The sequence below is a fragment of the Ascaphus truei genome, chromosome 1 (genome assembly GCF_040206685.1).
Source record: "Ascaphus truei isolate aAscTru1 chromosome 1, aAscTru1.hap1, whole genome shotgun sequence".
NCBI lineage: Eukaryota > Metazoa > Chordata > Amphibia > Anura > Ascaphidae > Ascaphus > Ascaphus truei.
Window position 1 is genome coordinate 276,612,804 of NC_134483.1, and position 10,840 is coordinate 276,623,643.

The 10,840-nt window shown below is 53.0% G+C and overlaps 1 long non-coding RNA gene across 1 annotated transcript; it reads left to right on the forward strand.

The window, feature by feature from the left end:
• The first annotated feature begins 1,768 nt into the window (after positions 1 to 1,768).
• Positions 1,769 to 6,315, forward strand: LOC142497116 (uncharacterized). Its single transcript, XR_012802179.1, has 2 exons — positions 1,769 to 2,882; positions 3,057 to 6,315. It is a non-coding gene; the product is annotated as an uncharacterized LOC142497116 (long non-coding RNA).
• Positions 6,316 to 10,840: the final 4,525 nt, after the last annotated feature.

Genomic DNA, 10,840 nt, shown 5'->3' on the forward strand with positions numbered 1-10,840 from the left:
TCAAGTACCCATGTCCTGCATTCCTTTGTGCTCGCATACACAAGCAGGGTGGGGGAGTCTTTGATCAGGAGTTTATGATCGACCATTTGTCTCCCATCCTCAGCATTACCATACCATATAGGCTCTGAGTTTTTATACCAGACCCAAAATACAATTCACTCTTTTATATCTTCACATATTAAAATAATCCATTCTGCTGGGCCCAGTGGGCTGACACTTGCCAATCCCTCATGCCGGAGGTGACTCTCCATGGTGGCCAAGTTTCTGCTCTCTGTGACCCCCAGAACCGGAGATACACAAATGCAGTTTAAAACACTTATTACTTTAATACAGGATTCTCCGCTTTAAAAATGAATCTCTGCTTTTGACTCTGTTCCCATTGAAATCAACGGGCTCCGCCACTATAGGCTTTCAATGGAGCAACTCCGCCATTGAAGTCAATAGGCTTCGCCGCTATAGGCTTTCAATGGTGCGACTCCGCCATTGAAGTCTATAGGGCTCCTCCGCCATAGTCTTTCAATGGAGTAACGCCGCCATTGAAGTCTATGGGACACTCACGATTCTTTACAGTTGCCCATACTCCGTCTGGTTGTTCGGAGAGGGCTGGAAATGACCATACAGTCATGCCGGAGCAGTGACTACATGCGACCCAAATCCCAGCCCTCTGGTCCTCGCAGAACCGGAGATATGGACTTACACATTTTACAGTTTTGAACTTAGCCGTATTAACGCCACGCGGCTTTCTCCCATTGGAATCAATGGCCGGTGCCGCCATAGGAAATGCATGGGCGAGCGCCGCCATTAGAGTCAATGGCGCGACCCTCCTGCTGAGCTCGACCCTTTACGGGGGTCCCTCATTCTCGGACCCGGTGGTGGTCATGTGAGGGGGTTCCTAGGGGCTAGGGGCAAAAATAATTTTATTCCTGGGTGCCCTAGAACCTAAGGTTCGCATACCAATTGTAGTTGAACTTGAACTCAGTGATAAAAGCTCTTTTTAAAGACATTGTATCTGCTTTTGCGGTCTGCGGTTACCGTTCTGTGGCTAACAAAATGCTTTTATTTGTGCGAGCTTTCGAGATACACTGATCTCTTCTTCCGGCGATGTTAAAATAAATGAAGCAAGCAAAGGGTATACTTAAAAACAGTGTCTCTTGGAATGTTATCTGTGCTTGTCCCTCCCCTGTGTGTGGATGTGATTTATGGCTAGTGGTGTTAAATGGTTCCTGAAAGTTAGTGATGTAAGAGTGTGTGTGTGTATCTGTGTGACTATAAATGAATAGAGAGCACACACTGTAAAAGATGGAGGAGACACCATATCTGGCACAAATATCATGGGGTCAGTTATGCCATACCTCCTTCTCTCAGGCAATGTCTTATGACACGTTATGTCCTGCTCTAAGCAGAAGTACTGTGTCACAATTTTTATCCTGCAGAGAAAACGGCCTCACACCCTTTATGTGCAGGGTATCGTGAGGATATTATTAAGAGAGGTCACTCAGAGTTGTATAAGATAAGAGTAATGTTTATTGAGATACAACATGATAATAAGAAACAATAAGCAAAAATCGCTAATAATCCAATACTTATGTTAATCTATCTATGCAGAGATTATTTACTGGGTATGCTGTCATACTCACAAACCAACTAGGTATCACGAAATATCATGCCAGTCTCGGTAAGTCTCGTCTGCTGTGGCGTGCCACTCGGTTCTCTCTCTGAATATGGCCTCACCCAAACTTTATTACCCTTGTCATGCGTCATAATTGTCTTCATGGAAAACAAGGGAAATAACCCAAAACTAGCAAAGTTTCCAAACTCATTTCTATCTGCGTAGCAAAATAACCACAAGACATATGTGGTTTCATATTCGTGCCATTTACCGTAAGCTCATACATTGAGAAGGCGTGAACACCTGTTGTGCTAAGATTCTTATCTCTTCAGCAAAATTCTGCTAGCAAACTACAGATATCTTATGTACCCATCCCAAAGCAACAACTAGTGAATATGTGACAGTATGCCCAAAGCTGTACTTAAGACATATGTATGCTATGTGACAGTATGCTCAAAGCTGTACTAAGACATATGTATGCTATGTATGACCCTTGGTACCTGTAATCCATAACACAGACTTCGATGGAGCTGCAGTCTCTCGAAGCACAGACTGCACGGCCACAGGATGTGGAAACTAATCACACAGGTGAGGTCCAACAAGCTGAAGCTGACTTCCCTGACCATGCCCAAAGACATACATATGTGTTACCGGATCAACGCAATATTTTCCGGGAGGCCTATCAAACAATGGCTAAGGTAATCACGAAGAAAAGACTGTTTTGCTTTTCTGGCAATATCCGCCAGCGTTATTTTCAGGCTATAATGGCATTTTGTGACTCAACAAGAAGGCGAGATCATCAATTGGCAACGCACAGCTGCACACGGTATTACCACACCAGACTCAAGAATCGTGAAATGAGGACTTCACTACGATGTGAAACCGGTGGAGGTACAGTCGGTGGGTATACCTCAAGGTGTGTATTGGAAGCCGTTTCCTAAACCTATCATCCAGAAACGAAAGACTTTGGGGATTTCACAGGTTGTACTGTTTGATTCAACTGTGCTAGCTAAAGAGGCTGGTATAACTACGCCGGAAGGAAACTGGTGACACGACATCTGAATGCCCAGATGCAACAGCTGCAATCTACAAGCCTGAAATATGATCTACCCCTGCATGACCATTGGAAGCAGCAGAGCTACCGTGAACAACGTTGTTATGCTGAATTTGGACATTGCTATTTCATTGACTTTCAAGGAACACATATATGACCAACGAAGGAGCTGATAGCTGATCATTGCCCTCGGCCTGGTGTAACCATTGACAATATAAGGTATAAGCAATACCCCATTTTTTATCTAAATACAGGACAGAATACTCAGAAAGGGTTTGTTCCCAACGGACAGACTGATCCTAGAGTGGCATTCTGGGAGGGTGCTGAAGAAGAAGAGTACAGAATACCTGGAGGGGTAAAAACCTATAATTCTGCTGTTTTCTGCTCTGACAGTATCTACTCAGTATGGTGGGACCAATCTATAACCGCTGATGAACTGTTACTCAAACTTCAAGCTGTGATGGAAGATGCTAAAACTGGACAGCTACAGACAGCAGCACTTCCGAAAGAATGGAATATAAAAGGTGATGGTATGTTGTTTCGTGAACCTACAGCATGGGACACTTGCACTGAACCACGCTTTGCAACATTTACCAATACTACATACTACCGCCATTCATGTAAAGGTTTCAAGAATGCGTGTGGTATCACAATGGAGAAATTGATCGATGAAGGAATCTGTGATAAGGACAATACAGTATTCAATTACAGGTGTACTCCTTGTTCTTTTTATTACAATCTCACGGAAGGCTATTTTAACTGGCAACCGAAAATGATTGATCAAGGATTTTTACATTTTTCTGGGTTACGAGGCTTTTGGTGTGTGGAGCGAATTATAAAGTCTACTCCCTGTTCCAGAAATGTCTCAATGATAGTTTGCATATTAATGTAGACACGGTAATCAGGGCAATGAGCGATTTGATGAATGTCCAAATAGCTCCAGATGATAAACCCTGTGAATATGACACATGCACCACACATAATATTGTTAACATGCCCTACTCAGAGGCAATGTGGGGTACAAATGCTACAATTAATACCATAGTGTATTATGAAAATGATACATATTTCGAGAATGAATGTAAGGTTTCAAGTAAATCATCGACAAGGAAATTGCTTACTAACGATGATATTCTTATTACCACAGGGCACCTGCTGAGTGATTCTGTTTCTGTTATAAGCCAAATCTCTGACTCAAATGATGAAGAATTGAGGAGAAGTATTTTGGTGTTAAGGGATCATCTGATAACATTTGTTTCATACACAATTTCAGATATTACAGTGTTATCTGAAGAAATTAAAGCTTTGGTTATTCTTAATCACATCACTTCTATCAGGTCACAAGATTGACATATCACTTTTAAATCTTACATGGATCAAACAGGATCTCAATTTAAGTCCCAAAGAATCTGAGATCCTGGCATATGTTTCACAAACCACAGTATATGACATACAGGAAAGAAACCACAGACGAGTTCCTAATCCTGATGACTCGTTATGGGAAGTTTTTCTATACTACGAATTATTTATCCCAGGAGATGTTTATACAACAAATTGGGAACTGCTTAATTTTGGACACTTAACACACACAGGTTCTTATTTCGCAAGGGTACAGGTTGCTCAACCATTTCAATACATATCTGTGAAATGTGATCGTGAATTTTTCATCAGCACTATACGATGTGTTGATGAAGGTTATTTAGTATGTGATGACATCATACAGCACATGCCTTGCAATGATCAGATGCAAGGTAGCAACTGCCCAATAACTGCAACACCAATTCAAACTCCTTTTACATTAATTCACAGTCTAGATAATGGGAGTTACATAGTATTGTCTACAGAAGAGGATTGTGGTATACCTCCTTTTCAGGCATCACTTGTCACAGTTAATAGGAGTATACAGTGTTATGGTACTACATTTATTCCACCTCTGTTACATAAGACAGTTACATCTGCCATACATTTCCAAGTACCAGCTATCACACTGAGACTTCCTCACATGACAGCTTTTTTGGCTCATTTAAAGAACATGAAGATAACTATAGGGTTCACACGTGAGATGGTGCATACACTCTTACAGAGAGTTCACAGTGAATTACTACGTGTAGATTTACACCCAGGTGATTTTCCACAGTGGTTGACTACACTAGGTGAGTCACTGAAAACTTTTTGGACAATGACGGGCAAATTCTTGTCAAACATAGGTGCCAGCCTACAAACTACTGGTAAAGGTATTTTTAGTGGATTAGGAAATGTGTTTGGAATCCTAGGGTACAGGTCAAATCTAACCTGCTGCAGCATGCTTTGTTGCACGGACACAGACGAAAATAAAAATACTTCACAAATTTTGCGTCTACCACGGTCCTATCAAACCTCCATGAGAATGTACTTGGATGAACTTGTTTTGCCACATCAGAAGCCCCGCAAAGTGCATGCAGTTCATGATTCGATGAGAGACTTTATGTATCAGGACTCTCTTGTTTCCTCGGGACCGTTTTCAGTGTTAACTCCTAATGGGACATTGCTTCCGCGTAGCTTGCTAATGTTATGTCATTTTTTGGCAAGGGAAATCTCTACTGTGTTTTGGTGATCAACCCAACTTCAAGTTCAACGTCAAATATTTCAAATATCTTTTTATACAATTGAAGAAGGTCATATCAGCATTGTTAGCCAAGGGTCATTTAATTGTACCACGTTATTTGTGTGTTCTGGTAATAAACATCAAAATTGTTTTGGGGCACGATGGAACACTACTATGTTGAGTATGTATGAACGACAAAATCCACCTGCTTTGCAACTGGGTGATTTTTTACAGATTAACACCTTCCCATCTTGGGATCACATGTGCACATATGCGCAGTTGTGGGTGTTTTGGCGTTCCATCACACACTCCTGTAGGCTCATTCTCATCAATATCAGAGAGCATTGACTCTGTCATACAAAAGTACACATAATGAATATTTTCTGCTTTGTTGGTTTTTTCTGCATTTGCTAAAATATGATAATTATGTGTAGGAGAGGGTGTTATGGATTACAGGTAGTTTACGACATATATAGCATAATTATTACAGGTTACAGGTACATATATAGTACATACAGGTACATATATAGTATCATTATATGTCTTAGTACAGCTTAGAGCATATTGTCAGAATGTTAGCTTTTTCTTGTCTTAGAAATAAGGGTTGTTTTGCTAAGAAGTGGACAGGATATTGGTACGCAGGTACATATGCATAAAAGGAGAAGTGGATCACGTAAACACGCTGTGGTCACGCTGTGGTCAAACTGTAAATGCTGGTAAACACACGTCAGTAGCCACAGAGTATGGTCACATATCACACGTCAGACACGTACGCAGTAAACAATAGACACCATATAAGTCAGCGTGCCACAATATTAAATCAGAACCGAAGTGGGAAACCACACTGAGACGAGACCTAGATGAGACTAGCGTGACCTATCATAATATCTTTGAGTTCGTGAGTATGACAGGCATACTAACTAAATAATCTCTGCATAGTGTGGATTGTTAGCTCACTGTTAGCTATTAGCTTACAAAGTTAGCTTGTTATCTTTGCAATTTTGCTTGTGATATTTCTGGTTATTTTTTGTTGTAATACAATAAACAACAAACCTTATCTTATACAAACTCTGAGTGACCTTTCTTTATAATAATCTCACAATACCCCTCTTAGGGTGTGAATCCGAGAGTCTACAAGTGAAATATCGTGATTGTGTATCTGCTTAGTGCAGAATATAACTTATCTCGAGGCATTACTTGGGAGAAGAAAGTTTGGCATGGAGCCCAGATTACCCTCACCCCCCACATCCCCCCCATCCCCCTCACCCCCCCACATCCCCAATATCCCCCTCACCCCCCCACATCCCCATCACCACCCATCCCCCTCACCCCCCCCCCTCACCCCCCACCCCCCTCACCCCCCCACCCCCTCCCCCACCCCCCACCACCCTCCCCCACACCCCACCACCCACCCACCCTCCACTCCCTCACCCCACCCCACCCCCACACCCCCACCCCCCCCACACCCCCACATCCCCTCACCCCACACCCCCACACCCCCACACCCCTCCCTCACCCACACCCCCCTCCACCCCACCCCCTCACCCCCACATCCCCCTCACCCCCCACATCCCCTCAACCCCCCTCCCACCCCCACATCCCCTCACCCCCCCCACCCCCCACCCCCCACATCCCCCCTCACCCCACCCCCTCCCCCACCCCCCACAACCCCCTCATCCCCCACATCCCCCTCACCCCCCACATCCCCCTCACCCCCCACATCCCCCTCACCCCCCACATCCCCCACCCCCCCTCACCCCCACACCCCCCATCCCCCTCACCCCCCCACATCCCCCCACACCCCCCCACCCCACCCCCCCCCAACCTCCCCCACCCCCCACCCCCTCACCCCCCCCTCACCCCCTCACCCCCACCCCACCCCCCTCACCCCCCACACCCCACACCACCCCCTCCCCTCACCCCCAACATCCCATCACCCCACCCCCCTCCCCTCACCCACCACATCCCCCTCACCCCCCCATCCCCATCACCCCCCACAACCCCCCATCCCCCCACCACCCCACATCCCCCCAAACCCCCTCACCCCCACATCCCCATACCCCCCACAACCCCCCATCTCCCCAATCCCCCTCACCCCCTACATCCCCCTCACCCCCCATATCCCCCTCACCCCCCACATCCCCCTCACCCCCCACATCCCCCTCACCCCCCATATCCCCCTCACCCCCACATCCCCCACATCCCCCTCACCCCCCATATCCCCCTCACCCCCCATATCCCCCTCACCCCCCACATCCCCCTCACCCCCCATATCCCCCTCACCCCCACATCCCCCTCACCCCCCACCCCCCCACATCCCCCTCACCCCTCATATCTCCCCACCCCCCACAACCCCCTCACCCCTCAAATCTCCTCACCCCCCAAATCCCCCTCACCCCATCCCCTCACCCCCACATCCCCCTCACCCCACCCCTCACCCCCCACATCCCCCGCACCCCATCCCCTCACCCCCACATCCCCTTCACCCCACCCCTCACCCCCACATCCCCCTCACCCCACCCCCTCACCCCCACATCCCCCCTCACCCCCCCACATCCCCATCACCCCCACAACCCCCCCACCCCTCACCCCCACATCCCCCTCACCCCCACACCCCTCACCCCCCACATCCACTCACCCCCCATATCCCCCTCACCCCCCCACATCCACTCACCCCACCCCTCACCCCCCCACATCCACTCACCCCCCATATCCCCCTCACCCCCCCACATCCCCCACACCCCCCACATCCCCCACATCACCCACCCCCCACAACCCCCCCATCCCCCTCACCACCCACATCCCCCCCAAACCCCCTCACCCCCCACATCCCCATAACCCCCACAACCCCCCCATCTCCCCAATCCCCTCACCCCCTACATCCCCCTCACCCCCCATATCCCCCTCACCCCCCACATCCCCCTCACCCCCACATCCCCCTCACCCCCCATATCCCCCTCACCCCCCACATCCCCCACATCCCCCTCACCCCCCATATCCCCCTCACCCCCCACAAACCCTCACCCCCCACCCCCCACATCCCCCTCACCCCTCATATCTCCTCACCCCCCACATCCCCCTCACCCCATCCCCTCACCCCCACATCCCCCTCACCCCACCCCCTCACCCCCACATCCCCCCTCACCCCCACATCCCCTCACCCCACCCCTCACCCCCCCCACATCCACTCACCCCACCCCTCACCCCCCCACATCCACTCACCCCCATATCCCCCTCACCCCCCACATCCCCCTCACCCCCCATATCCCCCTCACCCCCCCACATCCCCCTCACCCCCCATATCCCCCTCACCCCCACATCCCCCTCACCCCCCACCCCCCACATCCCCCTCACCCCTCATATCTCCCCACCCCCCACATCCCCCTCACCCCTCAAATCTCCTCACCCCCCACATCCCCCTCACCCCATCCCCTCACCCCCACATCCCCCTCACCCCACCCCTCACCCCCACATCCCCCGCACCCCATCCCCTCACCCCCACATCCCCCTCACCCCACCCCTCACCCCCACATCCCCCTCACCCCCACCCCCTCACCCCCACATCCCCCCTCACTCCCCACATCCCCCTCACCCACCCCCCTCCCCTCACCCCCCACATCCCCCCACATCCCCCCACATCCCCCTCACCCCCCACATCCCCACCCCCCCACAACTGCCTCATCTCCCCAATCCCCCTCACCCCCCACATCCCCCCTCACCCCCCACATCCCCACCCCCCCACAACCCCCCCATCTCCCCAATCCCCCTCACCCCCCACATCCCCCTCACCCCCACATCCCCCCAATCCCCCTCACCCCCCACATCCCCCTCACCCTAACCCCCTCACCCCCCACATCCCCTCACCCCCCCTCCCCTCACCCCCCACATCCCCCTCACCCCCCACATCCCCCTCACCCCCCACATCCCCACCCCCCCACAACCCCCCCATCTCCCCAATCCCCCTCACCCCCCACATCCCCCTCACCCCCACATCCCCCCAATCCCCCTCACCCCCACATCCCCCTCACCCTAACCCCCTGACCCCCCACATCCCCTCACCCCCCTCCCCTCACCCCCCACATCCCCCTCACCCCCCACATCCCCTCACCCCCCACATCCCCCTTACCCCCCACATCCCCCTCACCCCCCACATCCCCACCCCCCCACAACCCCCCCATCTCCCCAATCCCCCTCACCCCCCACATCCCCTCACCCCCACATCCCCCAATCCCCCCTCACCCCCCACATCCCCCTCACCCTAACCCCCTCACCCCCCACATCCCCTCACCCCCCTCCCCTCACCCCCCACACCCCCCACCCCACCCCCTCACCCCCCACATCCCATCACCCCCCTCCCCTCACCCCCAACATCCCATCACTCCCCTCCCCTCACCCCTCACCCCCCACATCCCCCTCACCCCCCACATCCCCACCCCCCCACAACCCCCCCCATCTCCCCAATCCCCCTCACCCCCCACATCCCCCTCACCCCCACACCCCCAATCCCCCTCACCCCCCACATCCCCCTCACCCTAACCCCCTCACCCCCCACATCCCCTCACCCCCCTCCCCTCACCCCCCACATCCCCCTCACCCCACCCCCCTCACCCCCCACATCCCCCTCACCCCCCACATCCCCACCCCCCCACAACCCCCCCATCTCCCCAATCCCCCTCACCCCCCACATCCCCCTCACCCCCACATCCCCCCAATCCCCCTCACCCCCCACATCCCCCTCACCCTACCCCCCTCACCCCCCACATCCCCTCACCCCCCTCCCCCTCACCCCCCACATCCCCCTCACCCCACCCCCCTCACCCCCCACATCCCATCACCCCCCTCCCCTCACCCCCCAACATCCCATCACTCCCCTCCCCTCACCCCTCACCCCCCACATCCCCCTCACCCCACCCCCCTCACCCCCCCACATCCCATCACCCCCCTCCCCTCACCCCCAACATCCCATCACTCCCCTCCCCTCACCCCCCACCCCCCACATCCCCCTCACCCCACCCCCCTCCCCTCACCCACCACATCCCCCTCACCCCCCACATCCCCATCACCCCCCACAACCCCCCCAATCCCCCTCACCACCCACATCCCCCCAAACCCCCTCACCCCCCACATCCCCATAACCCCCACAACCCCCCCATCTCCCCAATCCCCCTCACCCCCTACATCCCCCTCACCCCCCATATCCCCCTCACCCCCCACATCCCCCTCACCCCCACATCCCCCTCACCCCCCATATCCCCCTCACCCCCCACATCCCCCACATCCCCCTCACCCCCCATATCCCCTCACCCCCCACAAACCCCTCACCCCCCACCCCCCACATCCCCCTCACCCCTCATATCTCCTCACCCCCCACATCCCCCTCACCCCATCCCCTCACCCCCACATCCCCCTCACCCCACCCCCTCACCCCCACATCCCCCCTCACCCCCACATCCCCTCACCCCACCCCCTCACCCCCCACATCCACTCACCCCACCCCTCACCCCCCCCACATCCACTCACCCCCCATATCCCCCTCACCCCCCACATCCCCCTCACCCCCCATATCCCCCTCACCCCCCACATCCCCCTCACC